This window comes from Saccostrea echinata, unplaced genomic scaffold (genome assembly GCF_033153115.1).
Source record: "Saccostrea echinata isolate AGI-Se365-2 ecotype Australia unplaced genomic scaffold, CSIRO_AGI_Sech_v1 ptg000040l, whole genome shotgun sequence".
Taxonomy (NCBI): Eukaryota; Metazoa; Mollusca; class Bivalvia; order Ostreida; family Ostreidae; genus Saccostrea; species Saccostrea echinata.
The window spans coordinates 1,182,216-1,209,638 of record NW_026889789.1 but is presented as its reverse complement, the minus strand read 5'-3'; the positions used below and the strand labels follow the sequence as shown (position 1 = coordinate 1,209,638).

At 31.2% G+C, this 27,423-nt stretch overlaps 1 long non-coding RNA gene across 1 annotated transcript; it reads left to right on the top strand.

Moving 5' to 3' along the window:
* Positions 1-10,682: 10,682 nt before the first annotated feature.
* LOC133200617 (uncharacterized) lies at positions 10,683-26,619 on the top strand. Its single transcript, XR_009722967.1, has 4 exons — positions 10,683-10,718; positions 23,272-23,493; positions 26,015-26,128; positions 26,224-26,619. It is a non-coding gene; the product is annotated as an uncharacterized LOC133200617 (long non-coding RNA).
* The last annotated feature ends 804 nt before the right edge of the window (positions 26,620-27,423 follow it).

The following is a 27,423-nucleotide window of genomic DNA, read 5'->3' as shown; positions in this document are numbered from 1 at the left end:
AATATAATGCATTTTTCATAGTCTACAAACGTATACATGGTAAAGAATCTAAGCCTTGAGAAAGGAAGAAAATGTGATGTGAAAGAAATGTAAAAGTTATGACACTTTCCCCGTCATGTCTGCTCAAATTTGCAGTGACTTGACGTTATATGCCATTATGACATCATGTCTAGGTAGTTCAGAGAAGTTACTACGGCTGGTACACTATGACATTCTTCGGACAGCCTTATCCAAGCCGCGAAATAAGAGATATTGGATAATCTCTATACGTATAAAAATGCAGTTCTCAATATGCATACTTGCGCATATTGAAGAGGAAAGAATTGGAAATTTGGAAATGGCATAAACCTTAATTGCCAGCTTCTGGCCTCCGAAGAATATTTATTATGAGTTAAACTTTCTGTTTCATTTAGTCTAAAAATAGCATCATTGTTATACAATTGGATTTACCTTTTTCATTCTACTCCAAAATTTTGAAAAAAAATCAAATTATACGAAAAACGTACATCAAGGTTTTGGGTAAAAAAGACAATGGATCACCTGAATAACTGGGCGTATTGTAAAATGCACATTCATATAGTTTGATAGGGATGTCATACCTTTTTCTGCAAGTTTTGAAAATTTATGAATTAAAATTACTTCATTATTCACCACTGCGAATTATGAAAGAGAATAAAATTGCCAATGTCTTTAACTTTTAGACAGAATATCATAGCTGCAAGAATTTCATATTTTCCATCAAGAAAATACTTTTTATGTGATTGTATTTTTTACTACTAACTGCTTAAATGTACAAAGCAAAAACAGAAAATCAGGTAAAAATTCATTCATTATTGTGTTAGATTTTTTCATTACCCTAGAAATCTTTGAAAAAGCACTAAGGTTTATAGGTTTCTTTCTAAACTGGTCAAACATTGACTAACGTGCATTATTTCTATAATCATCACTTCCTGACCTACTATGTCTCTTCCCAAAATTTTCAAACAATATACGCACAATGGGATCCATTAGAAAAGAATGTATGTAACTATGCTTCGCCTTGAAATAATTTCATTCCTGTTGTCTTACAAACATTACCAGGGACGAGTTACATGAAGAAAATTGTACATTTTTACATATTGTCATTGTGCAAATGGTTGCACTTTCTGACTGCACGAATTTACAAAAAAATATATATATATCAACTGTATAACTGAGGATATCTTTATCCCTGAAATACTTGTATATCTTCTCTTGCATTAGCAGTTGCATCAAGATCTTTTGCCTTTATATACCCACCAGGTCTCCATTGAAGTGTTATAAAAATTAGTCTGCATGCTAGAAAATAACATTTTTTTGAATTTTGAGTTTTTTAAATGATCTTGAATAGAGATCATTATCATTCCACCATAGCTCCGTTGCATATCTCTAAAAATGTAATTCATGTGTAATACATTTATATATATATATATATATATATATATATATATATATATATATATATATATATATATATATATATATATATATATATATATATATATATATATATATATATATACAGTACCTGCCAGACACAACCTAACACCAGAGCGAAGCCAAAGCGCACCCATGGTTCGCTCAGGGTCATCTCTGGGTCCGCTAGAGCGAACCCGACGTTCGCTTTCTGGGTTTGCTTTACGCACTTATGCATGAATTGGACCCCGCTTTAATCTTGCCGCCAGTAAGCCTCGCCCCTTGTATATTCTAATTACAGTAGCGAAATCGATCATTGTTGTTTTTGTAGCGATTGATACATGTGCATGTAAGTGACAATATGGAGAACTTTGATAAATTTCCTAGAATTTCGCCGAATATTCAACGTAGAATTATCCCCTTTATTTTTGTTAACTAACTAGTATATCGCGAAGAAAGAAGAAGAAGAAATGTGTTGAATTTATTTTCGATGCATCGGATGGAGTTAAAGCGATAAGAGTATATTAACAAAAAGCGTTCAACTTCATTTGTTAAAATTATTCATGCGTGAATAGTTTTAAAATCAGTTGGAACTGCAACTGCAATTGCAATTGCTAAATCGTAATTTAAATATCTGAATTATGATTTTATCTATGAAATAGCTGAGACATACTGTACACGTAAAATGATGAGTTTTCATTTTTAGCAGTTTACATTTAAACTAGGTTGTCGTCCATTACATGTACATGTAGGTCGTGATAATCACTAAACTAAAACTTCTCACACAGGGTAGTTTGAGTTTCGTCTAACACATCATTTATAATTTAATTCCATACTATAAATCAGTGTTTTATAAGGCGGGTTAACGGGAAATTTATATAAAATAATAATTGTAAGATGCCCCAAGACACAAGAATCGCTGAAGTTATGTTTCTTGGGTTGTTGTGAGGACGAGGACTCCAGCTGGATTCATAACCTGATATTCTGATATACAGATTTCTTGACAGTGACAATCTATTGGTTCAGCTTGAAGACCAAGAAATTCTTCATCATAGATATCCATTTCTCCGGGATCAATCTGTAGTGCCATTTTACATAAATGTTTATTCTAAGTGGAATTCACGTCGATCGTACTTTCGGTTTTTTCATTTTAAATGAAAATGTTAAGAAAAACTCATCAAAATCCGGAAAGGTATATTGTAAAATAAAAAGTAACTTGTCAATCAATAAATATTCAATTACTTACATGGATCTTTATATTTAAAGTTTTAAAAGAAAAACAAAGAAAATTTATAGCTCTCTATTCCTGTTAGTCTAGTTTTACTTTGCGGTTTAAGAACTGACCATCTACATTCGAATGTTGCAATTCAACCAAAAAATGTTGTTTTAAGGAAATAAATGTACTTAAGATGAACATATTTATTTTCCATTTCAGAACGGATATGACTTGTTTTAAAAAAAACTCCAGTATAATTTTTATCTTATCATAAAATAAAAGTCGACGTCATAAATCAATGTACTTTAAATTGTGTACAATTGACGAATTCTATCAATTACTTATTCAACAGTGAAATACTGTCATTTATATATTGAGTGAAAGTGATATTCTGTGACAGTGTGAAAGGATACCAATGTGATATTCTGACGCAGCGTGAAAGAAGAAGAGTAGAGGGATAATCAAAGAAAATGTAATAAACAGAAAATGCAATATTTCGTTGTTGGATATGGAATTTATTTTATCCATAATACTTCGACTAAAAATTCGAGAATCCTGTCCCACTCATGAAATAAATTCCATATCTAACTACAATACATTGAATATCCTCTATTTTTCATGAATACGCTGTAATGATTGATAGATATCCTTATTGTTGATATAAGCCCACCATTAATAAGTTGTCAAGTCTTTGAGTGCAACGGTATACTAGTATAATTACTGAGAGTATGTCATTAATGTTGTGTATGTGCACTATGAGAGATATGCAGCCTTCTTATTAAAATCTGTAAATTTCTATAAAAAAAAGTATTTTAAAAAAATATTGTATGCCTGCTTTCTGCGTTAGTGTTAATTGATCACCGATATTTGCTGCTTTAGTACTAAAACTTCAATTGAAATCAATCATATGCAATAATTAGAATTCTAATGCTAAGTCCTATGAGATTTATTTTCAAAATAATTTTGCAAACTATCTGTTTATACATATTGTATGTTAATGTTCAATCGATAAATTAAGTAGTAAATTCTTTACTCATAAACCATGGCTTTCTTACAAAATTAAAAAGGAAATTTTAGATATATACAGTCCCTGAAACGTTCTACTTTCCCATTTTTCCGTTCGCTCACCGTTCGTTCACCGTTCGTTCAGCGTGGGTTCACCGTTCGTTCACTGTGCGTTCACCGTTCGCTCTCCGTTCACAGTTTTGCGTTCAGCGTTCACCGTGCGCTTGCGTTCACCGTTCACAAAGCGTTCACCGTTCGCTCTTCGTTCGTTCACTTTGCGTTCACCTTGCGTTCAGCGTTCACTTATCGTTCAGTCTTTACTGTCATTCGGAACCCCGAAGTGAAAGGACTTAAATCTTTTTTTAAGTAAGGATTTACAGGTTTTAAATTTAATAATTCACATATCGTGTTTAAAGAATCATTATTTTATTGGAAAAAATTATCTTCAATATTTATTTTTATCATTCTAATTTAGCTGCTAGATTATTTATTAAATTTATCTGGAAAATAAATGTTGTTATAAGTACATGTATGTACCTATGTAGAACGATGGTGAAAAATTAAATTTAAATACGGGCAATATACAGATGCTTCAAGCACTGCAACATATTGTTATTATGTTAAAGACGACAAATCGTTAATGGATAGATAATAATCGAAGTCAATTAATTTACCAACTGCAGCAGAAATACGAAAATATTTATTTCTAACACATTTTTTTTTCAAATAATACAGAAATACATGTTAGAACTAATTCTGAGGATTATAAACAGTACTGTGGATATCCAGTTTATTAAATATCTTTAGGGCGAATTAAATTGATAGTGTGGATTGGAAAAAAAAAATACATTACAGATTTTTTTTTCTACTTTACATATATAAAGTCTTTAATTAGAGAGAGAGAGAGAGAGAGAGAGAGAGAGAGAGAGAGAGAGAGAGAGAAATGCCTTTATAACATGATTATCATTAATATAACCAAAGTGATTCTCCAGTAATGATATTTTTCACAGTAACTTTATATGTTTGCCATTCGAAATGATTAAGAGACCCCCCCCCCCTTTCCCCTAAATCGGTTACTTAGTTAGTACATGTATGTCCAGTATATTTTAATTAACATTTAAAAAGAAGTTAATGTGTTTCGTAGCACAAAAATTTCAGTCTCAAAACAAACATGCATCTAAACAAAGTCATTAAACAATTTAGTAGTTCAAAATATACATGTGCCGGGGGTAATATTTTAAATTGGCAGGGAATATGTTTCAAATTCAAGCGGTTTAATCATTCCAAGTGTTTTTTCCAATGTATTTTATTCATTTATTATTTTTTTTTAGAAGTGTTGGAATCAGACCTAGAAATGATAAGAAAAAATGTTTAACTTAAAACTTCTTGGAAATACTGACACTTTGCCTTCGGTGTGACGAGACGTTCACACCTGCACAATGTAATGATTTTGATTGACAGGTCAAGCACGTGGACTTCGTGTCAATTTGAAGCAGGGAAATAAAAACCGTTTATGACTGTAAAACAAATGGATTTGTTGATAAAAATGGTTACTTTCATTGCCTGATATATGTGGAAAAAAAATTAAGAATTTTTGTTTGATATAGGTACAAACATTTGAGGAAGGGGGGGGGGGCTAGAACCAAATCTCTCTCTCTCTCTCTCTCTCTCTCTCTCTCATTTGTCTGTTTAATAAAATTATGACAGCATATTACTTAAATATCAAGTTGTGAAAATTTAATATATAACAAATAATATGTATGCCTCTTTGTATCAACGTGTCCGAGTATAATCACGGCCGGGAAATGTCTACAGATACATGTATTAGTCTGCTCAATAAATCATCATAAAAAATAAAACTGACACATAAATATATTATTGCATTAAAATTTCAAAATACGGGCGTATAGGTATTTATGCAATATGTCCACATACCTTTGTAAAATATTTTATTTTTTTTTCTCATTTTTTTTTACACGGAATCGCCTTGGCACGGAAATATATATATGGTTGTTACAACCGTTGTAATTCATTCTATAAGTCCGCAGTTTGCTCTTCTAAAATCCACATTATTTGTAATGATTTTATATATCAAATAAGAATAAACATATTTATTTTACAACTAGATTAATTTTATCTTTTATACTACAGCGTTCGGTAACAATTACAATGTTTTACAGAGATAAAAATCGTGTTGTTAAAAGTTGAATTTAAACATCGTACATATGTGCAGAAAATATTGTAAGAAACTTAAATTAACAATTTTACTTAATGTGTATGTATCGTATTACAATTTTCATTGATTTGTTTATTTATTCATTATTCATTTATTTTTTAGCACCAGGCATACATACAATAGAATAGTTTGAATGCAAGGAAAAGATCAGAGGCATTCCGAATAAATCGTTCATCTTGCGTTCACCGTTCGTTCACCGTTCACTTTGCGTTCGCGTTTGCGCTCCGTTCGCGTTCTGCGTTCGCCCACCGTTCAGCGTTCACACATCGTTCACCAAGTTGCGTTCAGCGTTCACACATCGTTCACTCACCGTTCGCTCTGCGTTCGTTCAGCGTTCGTTCACCGTTCGTTCAGCGTTCGCTCACCGTTCAAGTGGGAAAGTAGAACGTTTCAGGGACTGTAAAACATGTAACACATTTGAAGTTAATGATTAATTAGCACATGTCTACTAAAGTATAACTTTCTTAAAATTTGACTAGTACACTTTAAAATTTTGCAGAAATCAATTAAAATGTAATATGCCAATTATTTGTCATGAGTATAAAAGATTATTCACATTTCACATTATTTATATCAAAGTTTTGAATATCTGCTTTGAATGCCCGTTTTTACATAGATATATATTGATAAGAAAAATCGTGTGTTGGGGTAATATGATTCTCTGCTCTGTCATATAAGCTGCAAAGAAAAAAAACTCATAAGTACAATTTCATACAAAGATCTACATTGTATGTCTTACATTCTTGAGTTGTTTGTCTTCTATACCTAATTATCAAAAGTGTACAAAATGGGAATACACCATCTTACATGTACCTGATAACATATGATCTAGATATTTACGTTTCACACATGAGTAGCTATATTTACAACCAATGCCTTTGCTAACAAAGAATGGCCTATATTTCTGTGCATATATGTACACCTGGGTTATTTAAATTCTTTTTCTGTCGTTTCAATGCAAGAAAAATAACTCTAATACACAGTGTAGCTTTCGAGGTCTACGTTGTTATCATTTTTTACAGTTACAGTGTATGAAATACAGGATAGACAATCATGGAATTTGTTAATGTTTCAACATCTCGATATCATTAAGCAATATTAAGATATGAATTCGTTATTGTTCTGTCCTGGTTCTTGAAACCCGATAGGGGATTTTTTTTTTTTTTTAAATTCATAGAGGGCTAACTGCAGAAGTAAATATGCAGACATATCGCTATTCTCTCTGAAGGATTTTTAGGGCTACAATACATTTCAGTGATAAAACCATCAAATTGACTCCACAGCTTTGAAATAAAAGGTTTTTTTTTCTTTTTGTTAGCGAAAAAAGGGAAACATAACGACTTTATGTACAGGTCCAGAATGGAAAAAATATCATGCATTTTTGAAAGACTACAGAAGTAAACAGGGCTAGGAATCTTATCCTGAAGTAAGGAAATCGTTAGATAAAGAGATACTGGATAATCATTACACGTATAAAAACAGTAGTTTGACACATACACAGGAATATATCGAACAGGAAAAGAAGAATGCATTTGAGAAGGGCATTGATCTTTATTGTTTGGCATCAACCTCAGGTCTCGTTTATTTAAATTGTCTGTTTTCTTTCGTGTAAAAATAACATAAACATATTAAATTTGGATTTATTATTTTCACCCTCAAAAAAAAAAAAAAAACTTTAAAAATTCGAAGTTTTACAAACAACGCATGGCAATATTTTTGGAAAAAATAATAGCAATGGGCCACCTTTAGCGAGTGATGATTTATAAAAATCACATTTTTATACTTTATAAGAAAACTGTTTTTCTTCTGCACGATTTTGACAGTATATAAATTACAATTATAAGATTATTCATCAATGCCAATCATAAAAGAAATCGAACTGTTTATATCCCGAATTCCGAAATAAAAGATTATAATTGCAAGGAATTCAAAATGAGTCATCTATACATTTGCTATCCTTTGCCTTTATTTTTTTTTTTATTATTACTAACTGCTTGAATGTACAGAGCAAAAACAGAAAATAAAAACATAATTGTGCTAGATGTTTTTTTTTTTTTTTTTTTTTTTTTTTTTTTTTCAGAATCCTTGAAACTCTTGAACAACTACTTGAGTCTATAGGCCTCTCTAAATTGGTCAAGCACTATCTACAGTGCATAATTTCCTAGATCAGCACTAATCACTTCCTGACCTTATTTATCTCTTCCCAATTATGCAAGCTATAAATATCAACTGAAAACCATTTGAAAAGAATATATATAACCATACTTTGCCTTGATATGATTTAATGCATGTCCTACAAACATGAAAAGACTCAAGTTGCATGCAGATTGCACATTTGCAATTTGTATTCATTGTACATGCAATTTCATTTTCTGAATACACCGATTTACTGCATAAATATCAATTGTTTATTAGGGGTAAGTTATTAAGAGAATAGACTTGAACTCACCACTGAACTACTAGACAGTATATCGCTTTTGTAGATTCTGATTTTCTTAAGAAATTGCTTCAAGATCTTTTGTCTTTATCTGCCTATATATGGTGGCATAGTTCTATCCAATCTTGTCAAATATTTATAACGACTTGTCAGATCTTTTTATTGACTTCTCACATTCACGTGTTGAAAAACACTATTTGAAAATGCGTCCATGCCAAATCAGTTTATGAAATCAGTTGACAATATTTCTATTCTGTCCACATAAAGATTTGAGAAGTCAGCTTACAGATCTGGTAAGTCAACATACAGATCTAACAGGTCGATGTATTATTTGACAAGTCAGCATATATACATGTAATTTTCTAGAAGGTAGACATAATATATTACAAGTCGACATTAATATCTGACAATTTGACATAAATATCTTACAAGTTGACATATTTATCTTACAGGTCAACATAAACATCTGGCAAGTGTTTGCAAAAATATGCCAGCATACCTACCGGCCTTTCATGTAATTTAAGTGCTTTGTTCATAAAAATCATCTTACGATTACATAACATCTATATGGAATTCTCAAAAGAAGAGGGAAATGATCAAATATTATATATTTGTATATATTATGTATTCATCGGCTTTTCATTAGTATATATATTTGTATATATTTCATCTTTATTTGGAGCTTAAATTTGCATTGAGCTTTCTGAATTCTGATAATAATGACCTTGAAGTCAGCATTCTACCGACGAATATATTTACAGCACCGGAGATGGAAACAGCCAACATTATGAAAAATCTTATAGCAAAAAAGGCAGTTAAATGCATCAATCCGACTGGGTATATTGATTGTAAAATATTTTGCTTTTAGATCATTAAAAATTAATAGGAACACATATGATTTAATAAATATAATATACATATTGTAACAACCATTTTGGTATATTTGGTATTGCTGCATTAGCAAAACTAATTAAACGCAGATATTAGCATTAATTTTGTCCAAAAGAAAATCCCATTGTAGTATGAAATACAAACTTTAACTGTAATTCATCAAGAAGGATTCATAAATCAAAACTAGCTATGTGAAAAATAGTCCAGATTGCAATTTCAGGAGAATTTCACTAATTTCCTGTAGAAGTGAATGATTACATCATACAATTAAACAAAAGGAGAAACAAAGTGTAAAAAAAAAAGAAGATTTTTTTTTTGTTTTTAAAAAAAAGTCTTATATGTAACAATAAATTCCATATGAAGTCTTTCCTTAATGTTTTAAATACTATAAAGAAAAACCTAAATTAAATATAATTTCATTGCGCGTGATTTGTTACATAACCATTATTTTTAAGACGTAGCGAACTGAATCAGAAATAAATGCATGCTCATGTTATGTCAGTGGTTATATCCTGATGTACTGAATATTTCACAATAACGGTCGGCTATAAGATAACCTATAAGATGCTTAAATATTCCTCTCAAAGAAAAGAGACTCTACTTATGCCTCTCGTTCAAACTATATCTATACATAAGTATAAATACTTCACCAAAACTCGTATAATTAGATATATTGTCTCTCTAACTATTTTCTTTTTGTTCTAAAAAATAAATTCTAAGTATCTGTATTGTTGATGACAATTTTGAAAATTGTAATCTCTAGATTCCATAGAAGATTTGTTTTTTTTTTTTTTTGGTTTTTTTTTTTTTTTTTTTGTTTTTTTTTTGAATGATTATCAGACACTATGCCATAGAAAAGATACTTGTATTTCAGGACAAATGAAAAAAAGGTTTTGTAAAGTACATTTATATAACACGTAAATGATATTGATGCAAAAGAACTTAAAATTCAAGAAAACGGTTGTTTTGGCTAGTTTCTTTCTTCATATCTCAATTTTCACAGAATGAATTTATATTTTAATGAAGATTTATAAATTATCTAATATGATTTCTAATATATATATATATATATATATATATATATATATATATATATATATATATATATATATATATATATATATATATATATATATAGTTATACAAGAGGCGTGTTATGGGTATCTCAGACTCACGTTGTGGGATCCTTAGGTGGTTTATGGGTCATCTATATTTTGACCCATAAACCATGTAGTCTAAACTTCACAGAAATGTTGGAAATGCTATTCCTACCATAAAAAACAAAAAAAAATATTTTTTTTGACCCATAAGGATATATAGAAAAATGTCCCACAACGCAAAATCTATTTTTAGAACAGTCGGTCTAAGTCCCTCGCTTTCAACATTTTGAGTATCTATAAATGTCAATTGGAATATCCCACAATACGGTGTAGCGATACACGCAATGCATTGTGGGAGGACAATGGCGGCGTTTAGCAGGGGTAAAGAGCTGTAAGACAGTAAGTATCTTGTTATTATTATTCAGCAGCAAGTAGTAGAGCAATTGAATATAACACATATTTATGATAATTAGACGAGAGAACGAGGGACTTTCGAACTTGTTTGATCGTAAGCACAGTTTAAGGTTGGTCGCGGGTTTACTGCATAAAAATTCTTACGGGAAAACATGTTCAGAAAAATTTGATATAATGTTCCTTAGAATTTGCGGCATATTATCTGAAATTTTTATTAAATTTGCCTACGTGAAGATAAGTAGCTTATCTTCTCTAGTATTATGAAATTCATAATTCTGCCCACAAAGTCAGAATGAACGGTATATTGATAATATGTTAGACGGTGTGACCGTTGGTGAGGGCGGAGCCATCAAGTGAACATTTCTACATTTTATTGTTTAAATTGTGTGTAGTTAGTGTCAGAAAATCATTACAAAGACCTCAGTCTTTTTTATTAAAAAAAAAAAGAAAAAAAAGAGAAGCTGTAAGTTCTCTTACCTCAAATATTTTTCATTTCAAATAAAGAAATTTAAGGGTATTTAGTTTTATAAATCTGGAATACTTTTTCTAAGATATTTCAACATGAATTGCCTAGCCAGAGCACTCAAAATCAAGTAGCATAACGGGGAAAGAGTGTGCACTGGACCAGTCAAGGATTCAACCTACCAAAGCCCAAGAACTCTTAAACGTTAACTCTTTCACCTATGTAGCTGCCCAATAAATAATAAACGAATATGCCTGAGCAACATTTCTTTATCTTTCACGACTTGATTTAAAAACCCCAATCCAGAAAAATCAAGTAATTTAATTCTCATCTTTTACTTCCAATGCATGGTCATGACATCGAATACAAATAAGGACAATTTATTGTCAGGGACTACATCGGAAGTCGAACTTGGGACCCAAACTACAGAAAGATGATCTAACTCCTGGGTTATCAGGACACTTGGAAACTGATCATCTTACCAACACTAGGGCTGTGTTTCGTGAGGGCTAAATGTATCAGCATCGCAAAATTTCCGAGAATTATTTTCTTAATTTTAATGGAAAAAATGTGGAGTAAATTTAACGTTTCTGCATTTTTAAAAAAAACTAATCTGATCGAAAAGTGTTTAGTGCTTTCTAAAACTAAAAGCAAGATAAAAATCTTTTCTGGAAAAAAAATTAACTCAATAAAAGGATTTTTTTTTTACAGATATTAAATTGTTTATGCGAAAACTATTAGAATTTTAAAACCGAAACTTGTGAATAATAGGGTACATTTCTGGGAAGTATTGATGTTTTGTGACATCCCTATTCACCACATAATTAATAAAAGGATCATATATGGAAGATTAAAGAAAAAGATATTTTAGTACTATTCAACAACATTGACCTCTTTATATATGGATCACCATGGGTAATGTCAAATAAAGATTCTGTATTTGCAGGGGTATTTTTAAGCCAATAGAACATTAAACTTTATTAATATACATGTCATGTGTTGCAGTCCCTCAATGTATTGTTTAACTTAGTTTTTCACATATGATTTTGGACTTTATACACTATCATAACCCACCATAGGTTCCAACTGGCTGAATAAATTTTCTGTTCTATATTTTTAAAAGTACTTTTTAAAATAAAGATTAGAAATCAATTTCTTTTATCATTTAAAGCGTATCCATAAATGGAACAATGTGTTTGATGTGGTAGTTTAAGCTTCAGACATGTCCAAAGATTCTTCTTTTGATGGTGAGCTTCACGAAATTGAATTTTGACACTTACAAAAAATGATAAAACTTTTGAGAAAAAAAATTCACAACAACAAATATGAGACACAGGCCTCCACCTGCAAATGTATATAGGATCAAGCAGGTAATCAAAGACAAGAATGAATTAATTAATAAATTAAAAATTTAAAAAAAAATGAAATGCACACCCCTTCCCCCTTCTTGAGTTCATACCAGAATTAAGTAAAGCTTTTCATGCAATATTTTATACTGAAACATTTTTAAAATGTATTATTCAAGAGGAAAATTGTACCAAGTCACAAAAAAATCTTATACTTCTAGTTTGTGTATTGAAAATAATCCTGAAGACATTCGTAATTAATAAATTTTATTAACAAATAAATTAGAGTTGTTCCTGTTCCCTAAAGTCTGGTGGAAGGGGCCACAGAAAGATCCGCCCCTCCATAGTACGTACTACGCAGTCTAGACAGTGACGTCACTGGAATTCGTTAAACTGTTTTTTGTTTCACCAAAAACATATTAAGGTTTATTAAAAGGTGAATAAATTTGTTTTTAAAAAGAAAGTATGCATATGAAATATCAATTATTACAGGTTGTTAAAAATTCAACAGTCTCCACTGATTCATGCAGTCAATGAATGACGTCACATGTCAGGTCTATGACGATCGAGTGCAAGTTAGGCTAGATGAAAACGAAAGTAACAAGGATGTGTACTATAAGGGTGTTTTTGATTATTAGAATTTTTAAAACTTCATTCACGCAGGATTGGAATTAAAATTGCGATTCTTCAGCATCTCGTTTATGCGGGAATTTGTCGCGAGATTCAAGATGGAAAAGACTATGGACGCCATATTGGCGACAAGGTTCTTAGTTCCATAGGTATTGTAATAAAAATATAGTTTACAATAGAATTCAATATATTTTACATACATACGTGTTACCTATAGGGAGAGCTTCGCTCTCACGGGCCCTTCGGGCCCGTGAGAGGGCTCCGCCCTCTATAAACATTCTTCGTGCATTAGAATTAATATGCAATAATTAGTGATGGGAATCGGTAAGAATTTCATAATCGATGATCGGGCTACAGTAACTAACAAATTATCAATTATAATCGGACATTTACAAAGTCTGTCAATTTAGTTTATCAAATGGTAAGAATGGATGAATAACTACTTTCTGTGGTGGTCCAGCTGTAGTTAGAATAATCTAACTGTGTTTCGGGACAAGCCCTAGTCCTTAAGACAATATTTTAACGATAGAATGTTCGATCTAGTCCAGCTGGTTCTTCATTCATTTTGTAGAATCCAAAGTATGTCCATACCCGGGAATTAGCGTTGTTACCCGGGTATGAATATAATGTCTGTTCGTCTGCGCCATAGCGATACACAAATAAGTTAATAGAAAAGTCGCGGCTGGAATATTTGGCTTAAAACTATTACGCTTGTAAAATAAAATAAATAACCCGATTAATCGGAATAGAAATTTTGTAATCGAGCACTTGGATTATGCCAACAATCGACTGATTTTCGATTATAATCGATGATTGGAACATCACTAGCAGTAACACTGCGATAGATAATATAATACAAGTAATGTTAGGATGTTCAAGTTCATTATTAAGAATTCAAGTATAACACGGTAAAGGAAAAAAAAAAAACCATTGAAGGGGGGTGGGGGCTATCAGTAATGTTCTTTTTAAGTCAATCGCAATTCAGTATATAGTCAGAACTCTCAAACATTTGTTCTTTCTTGTTTTTTTTTTCTTTATTAATTTTTCATCATTTAAAAAAATGTAAAATACTTGCATTCAGCTTAAACACAGATAGCTTAATTTTGTTATAGAAAAAATTGTCCTTGAAGTCTTGATACGTGTATTTCGTAATACATGTACAGTATATTTTAAAATATCTGTTTAGAGTGCCATAAAGGTCCGATATGCTGGGTGTTTGTATGAATTCATTTTAAGGGGATGAAGGACACATGGTCACATGACTCTGTTTAACTACATCATAGTCTCCGTTTATATAAGTGCAATATGTGTAAAGCATTAATTCTTGTATAATTTTTTGACAATTTTTTAACTTTAATTACCATCTTATATAAAAAAAATTAAAAAGTTTTTACGTTCTTGTAAACATTAACAAATTATGAAAAAGATTGATCCACTCCTCTGTTTCCCTAAACTGCATGTCCAACAAGTCGGTGACGTCATACATGATCTGTTAGTACAGCAAGATCATACTCGGTGAACACAGGGGTGGTATTATAGTGGTTCCCGTTTTATCGAATAGTCAAGTTGTCAGCATAGTTTTATCCGAATAGCCGAAAATTAGAATAGCCGATTGCTCCATACCGAGTCCAAAGATAGATGTATAGAGCTTCATGTATTGATAATACATCGTAGCTAGCAAATTTCAAGCTTGCACTTTTGTTTTCTTTTGACATGTTTACTTAATGACTTTACTAAAAGTAATTTATTTCACTTACTTATGAATTTAATATGAAATTTTTTTTCAAATAAATTGACGTATAGAATATATTCTTTGATAGTTATTGCCATCTTTCTTCAGCACATGTTTACATTCCTTCTTCGATGGTCGCCATTTTGGAAACGGAAGTAGACTAAATGCTTGACTAATAACCGTAAACTATTTTTCCCTGGATAGATTGTAAATTAAAAATAAACAAAAATATTAAATATATGTAATTGTTTCCTTTTGATTTGTTTCTTTAATACGGTTACGTATTTTATACTGTGTTTGAGTTTACCAGTCTCGTTCTTGTCTGCTGAAGAAAGATTTTGAGAGCCATGTGGAGAAAGATGGTATGAATTTTGAGACGTATTTTTATAGAACGAGCCATTTGTGATTTTTACCATAAATTTTGCACTGAAAAGTGAATAAATATTAAGCCAATTGACCAAGTTAAACGATTGAATAGGATTATTTCATTATCCAAGCAAATTGTCATACACAAGCTAATCAGTTCAATAATTAAAATTTCACGCCGAAAAAATTGCAAATAATTGTCATAATTAACAAGTGCATCATTGAACCCAAGCTGATCACCACAACTGTAATCAAAACATATCTATTTACTTTGCCCACTATTGACACAGGTAAGGTGCCTGTGTGCGTCCAGGCGTAACTAATCCCCTCATTGTCGTACTCAAGCCAATCAAGGTAATTGGTGTCAAACTGTGTAAACAAAAGCTTCACATACGAAGGTGGACAGGAGGTGTGAACAAGGTGCTGATTATCAAAAAACACTATGATAGTCCAAATTTTTGTATGGGATAAAACGAAATTCCAGTATTTTTTCATCAGAATATCAGGTGAAATTATTAATAAATATATAAGAAATGGTTTTGTGCTCTGATATTATATTGAAATAGCCGAAATATTCATTAAACCGCTATCCGATAAAATGGAAGCCACTGTATTATGTAAAAACAGTTCATAATCAGTATATGATGAAATATTTTGAGAAATGGGGAACACAAAAATTATTTTTGCATGGCTGATGACGGAAATCATATATAGGTATATCTTATTTCGCTTATTAAGCTTACGTGTGACGTCATAGTTGGTTTTTCTCGTAGTCGAGAAATGTAACGTGACACATTTTTGTCATGCTTATGTCCTCTTTAACGATGTCCTGTGAAATAATAAGGTCAGCTTCATCATTTGAAATTTTTACAGTTATTCAATAATTTGAAGGATTTGCATTTCAACGTAAATTAAAAAATATTGAATGATAGAATTTTTGTAAATTACGTTTTTTATTGTTTAAGTTGTCTTAAAAAGTGCGTAATTTTCCCTATCCAGATGCAGTGTGATAGACAAAACTTGCTTTTTTGAATTTTAAATCCTAGTTATACTCCGAAATAATTTAAAAGATACATGTCCACTTTGATATTTTTTACATATGCTTAAAAAATCCCATTAAGGACAGAGTAATTAGCCCGGAAACATGGAGAATTAAAACTCCACTTAGATAAGTAGGGCATAGTAATTGTCAATCAGTATCTCCAAAAGAAGGTAAGAAACCTAATGATATAACTGCTTTAAGATATGTGGGACATACTTAATTAGAAATATACAAAATATGAAAAAAAATGAATGACAAGTATTTTTTTTTCAGCTCAAGGTCCTTCTCCTCCTTATTATAACATGTTTAACATGCATTTCACTGATAAATCAATTCCTTGCTAGCCTGCTTATAAATAGAGAACAACTTTATTAGATTCAAATACAAAATATTTTTTTAAAAAAGAGGAAAATGCATTTAATTAAATTTCATCCATTTTTAGTGTTTAGGGTTGATGTTATCCTTAAAATAACAAATGTGTGTGTGTGTTTTTTTTTTTTTTTTTTTTTTTTTTTTTTTTTTTTTTTGGCTGTGATGAGCAAACATGGTGCATTACACACCTTCCCTTCATTGCAAATTTATGTGCATACATACAGCCTTTCAATTTTTCAACGTAGCAATTTACTGAAAAACCGTTACTTTCATTTTGCATGCCATATATCTTTAACACTGAATCAATTTGATTGACCTTTAGTAGTTTAGTATCATTTCCAATATAAAATGAATTCCATGCATTTTGCATCACATTTATTATGTTTTATAAGTTTGTTCTTATACATTACACATATAATCAGAGCAGAATTAACTTATAATCCTCTGGGTTCATACATACAGTGTGCGAAACTAATCTGGAGAATGAAATAGCCCATTTGACTATCTCATTTTAAATTGGGATAGACCGTAGACAAATAGGACTGTCCAAAGAAAGTAAATTTGGAAAAAATGTGCTCTTGTTATTGTTAAATTTTTTAAAATTTATTCATTTATATTCTTATTGAAGTATCTGCTATATATTTTCATGATTATCTAGTGAAAATTAAATATAATCATGCAGTGTTCATGCATTTCACACCCCAAAAAACTGTGTAATTATTCAGACTCGTCGTATATGAACTTCACTCTGCAGACCAGCTAATATTTGTGAAAGACACAAACTCTAATTTCATCTTTATAGCTTTCCCTTTTCTCGGATTCAGTATTTTATTTTCATTTTTTTTTTTTGGTTGTCTTTTTGTTGATTCAATTTGTGTTTTAATGCAGTGCTTCCTGCAGTCAGGATTTGTAGCATGCCTGATATACATAAACAGCAAGCATTGGGTAAAAATAGTACACCACTAATTCATCGAAAGATGCACAATGTTATAAATTAATAAGTAAAGAGATTTAACAACAGTTCTTTTACCATGTAAAATATAAAAGTATTAAATTATTTTTTCACAATTATTTTGTTTATAATTATGTGTTAAAAATACGAAATGGTCATTCTTGTTCAATCTCATTTTACCCATGGCCAAAATTGGGATAGACAATTCGGTCTGTTTCAATTTGGATCGGGGTAGACCAATTCAATTTGAGATAGATTCGGACCATCGGACAGGCGTTAATTTCGCACACTGTACATACGCCTCGTATGGACTAGATTCTATTACTAATTAAAGTAATTTTCAGAGAAATAAGCAGGAAGCAATGCAACATCGCCTTTGTGACGTAACTCACGTCATAATCAAATGTGCACAAAACAACCACTCGAATTGTCTAAATTGTGTACCGAAATTGATGACAAAAGCAAACCCGCGACCTACCTTACAAATGACGGATGCTTCAGCCTGAAGCAGCTGTGAAGCATAATTACCAGCTTGTCAACCTCAAAAAAGCACATGCACCGATTCTGAATGCAGATGGCATACTTGGGGTGTTAGTTTCATGTTTATAGTTTCCATACATGTTTAGGCCAAACAAAAAAATATGTTTGTTTACTGTTACATGCCGAAATAAAATAGGGCCGATAGGTAGGATTTTTTTTATTTTATAGAATTTTTTTATACACAAATTCAAATGAATTGGTTGGAAAACAAGACAGTTTTACCATTGTGTGGTGCTTTACTTTTGTTTGGGCTTGCCATATGGCAATATCTTTCTTGCCAACTGCCTTACAGCTATCACACAATGAAAAAAATGTCTTGTATTTCTTCTTTAATTCCATGTTGCACTAACTATTTCTAGTACTTTCGATTTCAAACGCTTGACTGATTAAGATGCATGTAAAAGTTAAACCGACGAATGAGTGACTTCTGGATTTTTACGACGAAAAAAAATTTGGGTTGCCTATTAGATATAGGGTCAGTCGGATAACTGTAAGCAAACATATTTTTTTATTATGCCTTACCTCTGATGAAAGAAAGGAGGGAGAACATAATATAGGGCCTTCTACAGAAGCATTAGGAAAAACCTCAGTTATAAAACATTTTTTTGCATTTGTTTGAGATTGGCATGATTCAATTCCCACTACGGTTATTTCTAGATATTTGTGGCTTTTCCACATTGCATCTTTTTCCATTTGCTCAATTGCTAAGAGAAGTGTTGCACAACTTTTCATACAAACAGGGTTTTCTAAACATTTTGATCGTGATCATAAAAAATTTTATGACCAGGACTTGGGAAGGGCCTATATTGTGCTATATGTGCATACTGCCAAAAAATGGCCCAATGCATTGATGCACTGATGCCATGCAGCACAACACACATTGTTTTCTACTTTGTGAAGTTCATATCAGTCTGCTCTATCGGTACAGTATTCATCGTCGAAGGTAGATGGAATCTGTAATGTATCATATTAAAAAATTGGAACCGACATTCAACATATTTTACATCCATTGGCAAAGAAATGTTAAGTCATTTTGGATGGCTTACCACAGATTTACGAAAAAATTTTTACCTTACAATGAAAAACCACATCATCGAAGTTTTTTTTTATCTTTGCCTGTCCCTTGATCTCTAAATCGACAATTTAAAAAAAGTGTGTGTTTGGTTTAAATGTAATTTCCCTAAATACTTGCTGTGGTAGATGACGAATGATTTATGAATTTCTTAGAAACAGAAAAATCACTTTTGCTAGTCAATGTCGAATGATTTGTCAATTCCTATGGCATTCTTTTGCAACTTAAATTTAGGTGTCAAAGATACATGTATATGCATTATTATTAGCACAAAACTATGACATATTTTAGAATGACCTGAATATATTTCCTCTAGACCCCTTAAATTTCAAAATGACCCCGGTTAGTGGCTATAAATAACAGGGCCATTTGCCCGCATCTGTTGTTTTACCTTCCCAGGCATTGTATAACAACTTTTTTTACGCTTATAAATAATTGAAATTAAATACAGGTACATTGATATTTTCGGAATTTCCCATATTTAACATGACAAGGATCACGTCAACACATTGCTGTAAAGATCGCTGTATTTAAAGAGGTCTATATGCTGTTTGTTTGATAATTAAATGCATTAAAGTTGACAGTTTGTCAGTTATAATGCTATATTTTCTCACAATAAGCTAGCTTACAATTAAAAAAAATATCTTCTTTTAGAAATATATGTATAAAAGTTCCCACAGGTAACAAGGACTTCCTGTGTATACTGTGTGTGTATAGGTATTAACACCATACACGATCAGCCTCTGGGAAAAACTTAGTCCCTCCCCTCACTAGAGAAAACTGTTCGGTTAAAAATATCAGCCTTTAAAACTGGTAGCTGATGAGGCTACTAGTTCTAAAATGGTAGTGGCCCATACTGATTTTTAACAGCTGGTATTACAGGCACTTGTTTTGGTAATAAATTTTTCAACCCATAGTATGATGATAACACAAGGTATCCAACTCCATATTACATTGAGTACCCCCCCCCCCTTCCCCAAAATTGAACTTATTTACACTTTCAGAGGAAATGCACTGGCAAACTGTTTATTACCATTGTCCTCTACGATAATTTATCTACACAACTATCTATGACATGTTTGTCTTATTTATTTTCTTTTATTTCCGTAAACAGTGTCAAAACTCTGCTCGCCGAGTGCAAAAGTCGACTTTCTTGTCTAGTCTAACTTTCAAGATAAATTTGTTGTAAAGTAATTAAAACTAATCTTTTAGTATATAATATAATTAAAACTAATTTGATATTGTATATTTAACAAGTAATCAAAACTAATTATATAAATACATATATATTGTATACGCAGCTAGGTTTAGGACTCCCATACTTACATCAGCCTATATGCAGAGCTTCTGGAAATCGATTATGACGTCACAATGAAACTGAACAAATAAATCCTAAATACTAATGTTTTCTTTTTCATACACACTCAAATACAGTCTTTTCTCATAACATGATAAATATTGTAAACATAAATTGATGTGTAACTTATCATGTCATAATAATACTATTTGAATGTAGAATTTAAGCCACCTTGACCTTCCTGCACTGACTAAGATGACGTCACACCCTAGTTTGACAGACAGTTTCTCTGTACTTGAGGCGTAGATCAAGCTATTATTGTAGCTTGTAAATATCAAATTAAAATAAGTGTGATCAGACCAAAATTAAGTCATATTTTTGAATGTATTAATCAATATTTTATAGTCTAATTAGGCCTAAAAAAATTGTTTGCTTCCTGTAACATTTCCAAAAAATCAAGGGTCGGTAGGTCGGGATTTTTTTATTTTTTTTTTTTTTATTTTTTTTTTTTTTTTTTTTGCTTATGGATGAAAGGGTCAAACATCCCCAGACTGAATTTACCAGGTGTGATATATAAAGTGGACACGCAACATGGCTGCCTAGTGGCAGAAAACAAACTTCAAAAAGTTGTGGGTGGAAATTGTTGTTACAATAATGATTACTCTTTGTATTCAAGGTAAATGTTGACTAGGATGACATATTTTATATCTCAAATAAAGCTACAATTAATATTTTTTGAATAAATGGAATCAGCTGATCGATCGAACCAAAGAGCAAATGCAGATTTGGCAGAAAAAAAAATTCGCCCGGGGGTAATTTGAATGGGTCGGTCGGGTTACAGGAAACAAACTTATTTTTTTAGGCCTTAAATTGAAAATGTGTAGACCTTATATAAAGCCACAATAAGGCACATTTATACATTAACAATCTAGAATAACAGGCACAGCCCCTCGAAAATCTCAAAAGTTCAACAATATCTGTTTCACTATAATTTATGAATTTTTATACAAAGGTATTAACATCCCTACTATTTTGAAAAGTGCCAGGAGCTGGTTGTGCGCTGTTGCTTTTTTCCGTATTTTACCATTATTTCAATGCATCTTATGTCAATGTAGGAAGTTTATCAAAAATTTTACATAATTCTCAGGCATGGGGAAGTTGATCCCAGCACTTTTCAGGTTAAGGAATTTGTCTTAAAGAAAAAAAAATTAATTTCATAGTGAAAAGATATCCGTATATCGTTGTACTTTATGATCTTTGTAGCCATACATATTTTTTTGTAATTTTAAACACGTCACTTGACAAACAGCTGATGTAAATAAAGTTGCTTTGGCCGAACTCGGCAAAGACCTCATATATATGAGGGTTGTCCCAGAAAACACAAACTTTTTGTATATTTCAGAAACTATTCAACCAGAACTAATAATTTTTTGCAAGTTGTTGGAAAATGATATTTTCAGTATTATGACAAAATATTTTAGGCTTGTGATGTCATTAATATGTAAAAACGGCATTTAAAGGGTGTTAAATATCGGTGGTCTGCACACTGCAGTTTATTGACTTTTAAAAGTAGCATTGTCAATGATTTTTTCTTAATTACCAGGCTATATGGAAATATAATGTCACAAACTTTAACTCCATAAATACTCTTTGATCTAGCTGATATACTTGTGTATGAAAATTCATTAATTTGATATCATTAATGACAAATATATGACGTTATATGCCAAAACACTTTTAATTAGATATTGTTAAAAATGGTGATGTTTAGTGATAATTTGGAGCACAAATTATTAAGCAGCACTGTCTTTAAAACGGGATAGGACTCTTGCCCATACGATGAAAGAGATATTAGTGCTGGAAGTGACATTTTGTAGACCAAAAGAAATGAAGACAAACTGAAAGTCCTGAGCTTTACGTCATAAGCCTAAGCCAAGGCCATTGTTAAACAATGCGAACTGTTACGTTTATTATCGGAATTGAGAAATTGTCTATTGAAAGAATTAATTCCACAATCTTTTAGCAACACACGCCGTATTTGAGATGCATTACTTGGTAAATAAAATAAAATTAAATACTGTGCCGAATTTATGCTTAAATAAACTAATTTTATCAGAAGCACATTTCCAGAAAAAATTCACAAAAATGTTGATCATGATTTATGCCAATTTTTAACTTTACAGTATTAGTGAAACAAAAGATATTGAAAATGTTCACGTATTTCTGGGACAACCCTCCTACATATGCAAATAGTAGAATTCCCATTAATCAAAACTCATGCTGTAAAAAAAAAAAAAAATCAACACTATATTTATTTTCTCGGAATATTTTTAGGCGTATTATTTCCTGTGGGCATCCTTAACCTTGCTGCGTAATATTTTTTATTTGGATTTTCATATCTTTACAACAAATTGCAGAGTTTCATGTCTCACTAGGATGACAATTTTTTAGAGTAAAGAATAACATAATTTTCTTGCACTCTAAAATATGTACGATAATTGAACAATATCATGCAGTGGCAGGGATTTTTATTACTCTTGCAAATTTATGAAACAAAAATTATTTTTGGAAAAATACATTGTGATTCGTATATTGTGACTACTATATTGTGATTGTTGCATAAAACCTGTATTGTTCCTGCAGTCCTAATATTTCATCATATATGTTATTTTGTTTATATGTAACTTTAAACTTTTTATTTATGGTTTTCATTATCATTTTACAAGCATTGATGCATCTGACAGCTTCCAAAGGCTTGGAAAGTACGTTAATGATGCAGCTATAGACAACCCCATCTTATGCATGTTATGAGAAGTTAAAAGTGTTTAACAACTACTCCAGGCTTTTTCTTTGCAAGAAGGGATATTGATAGAGGGAAGGAGATCAGATATGACTATGGTGATCCCATGCCCAATGGACAATCTTCCTTGGAGTTCATCACTCATCAGGTAAATATTTAGAATAATGGATTTTCAAATTTGATACGCTGCATCCTCTTTGTAGTGCATTTTTTTTTCAATGTTCTTGAGAGGTCAAGAGATGAAAAATGTTTTACCCAACAGTGTTCCAAGTAACACTTACTTTCAGGTCACTAAATGAGGACCTGAAAAAAATTTTGGCCACCATTTCAGAATATTTCACTTGCCATAATGAAAATATTTTGTGAATAACACTAGTAAAACAAGGAACTAACACCCTGTATGTTTTATGTCTTTACTAAATCAAAGATGTAAGGTATTACTGTGACTATAAACAATTTGCTAGGTTTAAGGAAATATTTTTATTAATACAACCACCCTTATGGTTGTACATTACACAGAGGAACACAAGGAGACTGATACTAGAATTAAAATTTATTCAAAAGAAAATACCAAGTTTGACACTTATTGAGACAGGACTTTGCCAGCTGTTTGTGATGTTTACTTTTTATTACATAGTACGTACCTAACCCATTAAACAGTCATTATTAATGCTGCCAAAACGCTTAATTAGTTGTAATATGCAAGTAATTGACCAAATGTTTCAATAACAAGGTCAGGTTCTAAAAAGTTTATGACGTTTGGATGCCATTCTGTCAGGGACGTATAGTATAGGTTCGTGGTTCCATCAAACTGTATAAGTAGTCACTATTAAAGCATGCTGTCATAACATTACGACTTGATGATTAATGATTTTTTTGCGGACAAACAGACAGATGGACGCACAGGGCAAAAACTATATACCCCCGAATCTACAATTACAAGGGCACTAAAATTGATGTTCAGCAGATGCAAGTTTCTGAAGTTTACATCACGTACATTGAAATATATTAATTTGTAAACTTTTTTTTCCAAGAATAGGAAAATAGCAATTGGTGAAAATGATGAATTAATTAAATTGATGGGGAAAAAACAATATCTTTTTGTGATCCATATTTTAGGTAAGACCAAAAAAAAATAGTCTTGTTTCCTGCTACCAGCCTGAAAAAAAAATAGGGTAGGTAGGTAGGAAAATTATTTTATTTTATATTTTCATTTTATTTTTTTTTTTCGACAACATTTTTTGGATATGAACTAATAAAAGATCAAATTAAACATGTCACAGGTCAATATTGTCTTTTAAAATCAAATTTCATGTCTTTTGACTCAACTCAAGTGGTATTCTATGAAAGTCCACATTTAAAACAATAATTTCATGAAATGCTTGTTTTGTGTTAACACGGAAAACGATTATGGTGACAGGACGATGAAATTCCGGAAATTCTCAATTTTTTTCTTCCAAAATTAAAAAAAAAACAAGACTATTATTTTTTTTTTGGCCTGAATAAAGTAAATTATTGAAAATAATACCTCTAAGACAAGGTTAGAGTGATTATTATTATTGGATTACAAGATCACCTTGATATGAAATATATGGAGATAACGAACAGTATTCAAGCTCAAAAGTCCATTATACAATACAAAATAGGAACAGAGCAAACACGGACCTCCAAACATCAGAGGTGGGATCAGGTGCCATGGAGGAGTGAGCATCCCCTGCCGACCGGTCACACCCGCCGTGTGCTCCTTGTCATGATCGGGAAATAACGGAAAAATCCGTCGACAATTCAGTGTGTAAATAATGGTCTAACAATTAGTATGAAAAACGTCAGTCAGCATTTGACTCAATGATAAATTGTATTTGCTGACAAGGTCATTCTATCGACCATAGAACTTACGAAATGATGACTTTAAACGAGACAGCTGATATTTGATTATATGTACAGGATCACCTCTTTGCCTCATGCTATAATAAATATATTTACCTAGGTTATACATATCCTTAAAGTTCTAAGTATTGAACAATTGCAGTAATTTATATGTATGGATGTCTTTTTTTTTTTTTTTAAGAAATAATTTGCTTTGATAATCTCGATAAACAGGACATACTAGTAGAAAGTGATATTCATCCTTGACACAAGTATGACACAAAAAAACATTTCCAGTGGGCTCTGTTTGCTTTATTATATCCAGTTTCAATAGCTAAAAGGTGTGAAGATAATCTTAACTTTGATATACATTTTTGAAACTTAGTCAGAATTGAATTTCTTAAATAATATGGTAGGTAAAACCCATCAAGTAGATATTTATAGAAAGAACATTTCTGCGAACTTTGAAGTTTAGTATATTTCTTGTTTAGCCTGATCCAAGATCCTTTGATAAATTGTCATAATGGTCCTTACAATTAGGGTCTACCTAATAGGACTTCTCAGTTGATTGTACAATTTACACCTGGGTGACCATTGCCCTTGCTGTTTAGTGTTATATATAAAAAAAAAAAACAGTTTATTTGATACTTTTTATTAATTTATTTTATGTTAAAAACATTTATTTAATAGCATGTTAAATTTCTATTCAAAATGCATCGAAATAGCTTGCATTAAAGGTATCTGAATGTAGTTGCAGGCATAAATATAATCACAATTAATTTTGTTTTGCACATATATTATAGGAAGCATTTTGGAGGCAAACCCTGTTGCAGCATTTCTACATGTTCCACAGATTGTACAGACTAGTCAGGACCTTGTAAATTCACATGTTCAACAGCTTAGGCATTTTAGTACAGGTATGTGTAACTCTTCTGAAATATAGGAGGTTTCAATACAAGACTTGTAGCATAACTTATATTACATTGTCAGTTCTTCTTTGCGTGTTCCTTAGAGTGGATTATTGAGGCAGACCCTGATGGAAAACTTGCACATGTTCCACAAACCAGTGAAGACCATTTTGCAGAATATAAAGTTTTTCCGCAGATAAGCCAAGACCCTAATGGTGTTCATGTGTGTGTGGTTAATTATTTGCTCTGAAGCTGATATGTGGACTGAATATAAAACTGTCTTTTTCTACAGTTAAGTCCATCTTAATCTGAAAATACTACCGGTACATTTTGAATTATGCTTTATTATGCAGAAAAAAAAAAATAATTAGTTTCAAATATAAAAAGTCTGTTGATACACTGCTTTGCAATTCCAAAAGTGATAATGTGATAAGTTTTGATGTGAATATGTGACATGTGCCATTATCAATTTTCATAAATAAAATCAAATACAAAGGCCATTCCAATTTAATATTTTGCTTGTCGGACCCGCACGCTCTTATTTGAACAAAGCTATACAAATAATATTAATTTAAATCTCCTGCACCTGGGAAATTCTGTGCCAGTTTCTGTTTTATTTCCGCTCTATTTTTGATAATTTAAATCTGTTTACTCTACAAATCAGAAAAAAGTAGAAAAAATATAATTGTCACTCAATTTTTTTCATGTTATGCATAAAAATTTTGCGTACAAAAAAGTAATAATATTATTATTTAATCTCTTGCCCGCTCTTACTTTTTTCACCAGATGTGCGACGAACAAGAAATTAAATTCGCGTGGTGAAATTATGTTTTATTAAAACTCATTTATGCAATAAATGATAAATAAAGACTAAACAGTCATGTTCACAAGTCAGAGGTGTTAAAATATATATCTATTCTATAGGAAAAAAAGAATTATAAAGTGACATCAATTTTCAAGTAATGTCTGTCTAGAACCTGTACATCAGATTTCGTATTTTGTGTGATTTTTTGAAGGATTTTTACACTAACAAAGTTAATAAAATCAAATCTTAGTTCTAAAATTTAATAATTTATTTTTAGATTGTCAAAATGCTTGTTAATTATAGTATCAAAGCTTGAATTGTATATCAATATTCTCCAGGAGGTAAATATTTCTATATATTGGTATATTGGTTGTCCCATAGTTTGTGTATAGTTTGTGGGTCATTGTCATATCGGTTCAACTTCTTGGATTGTGGGTCACGGTTATTTATTGTTCTAACATTTTGCAATTTTTTTTCTGTAGTTTGTTTATGTATTTTT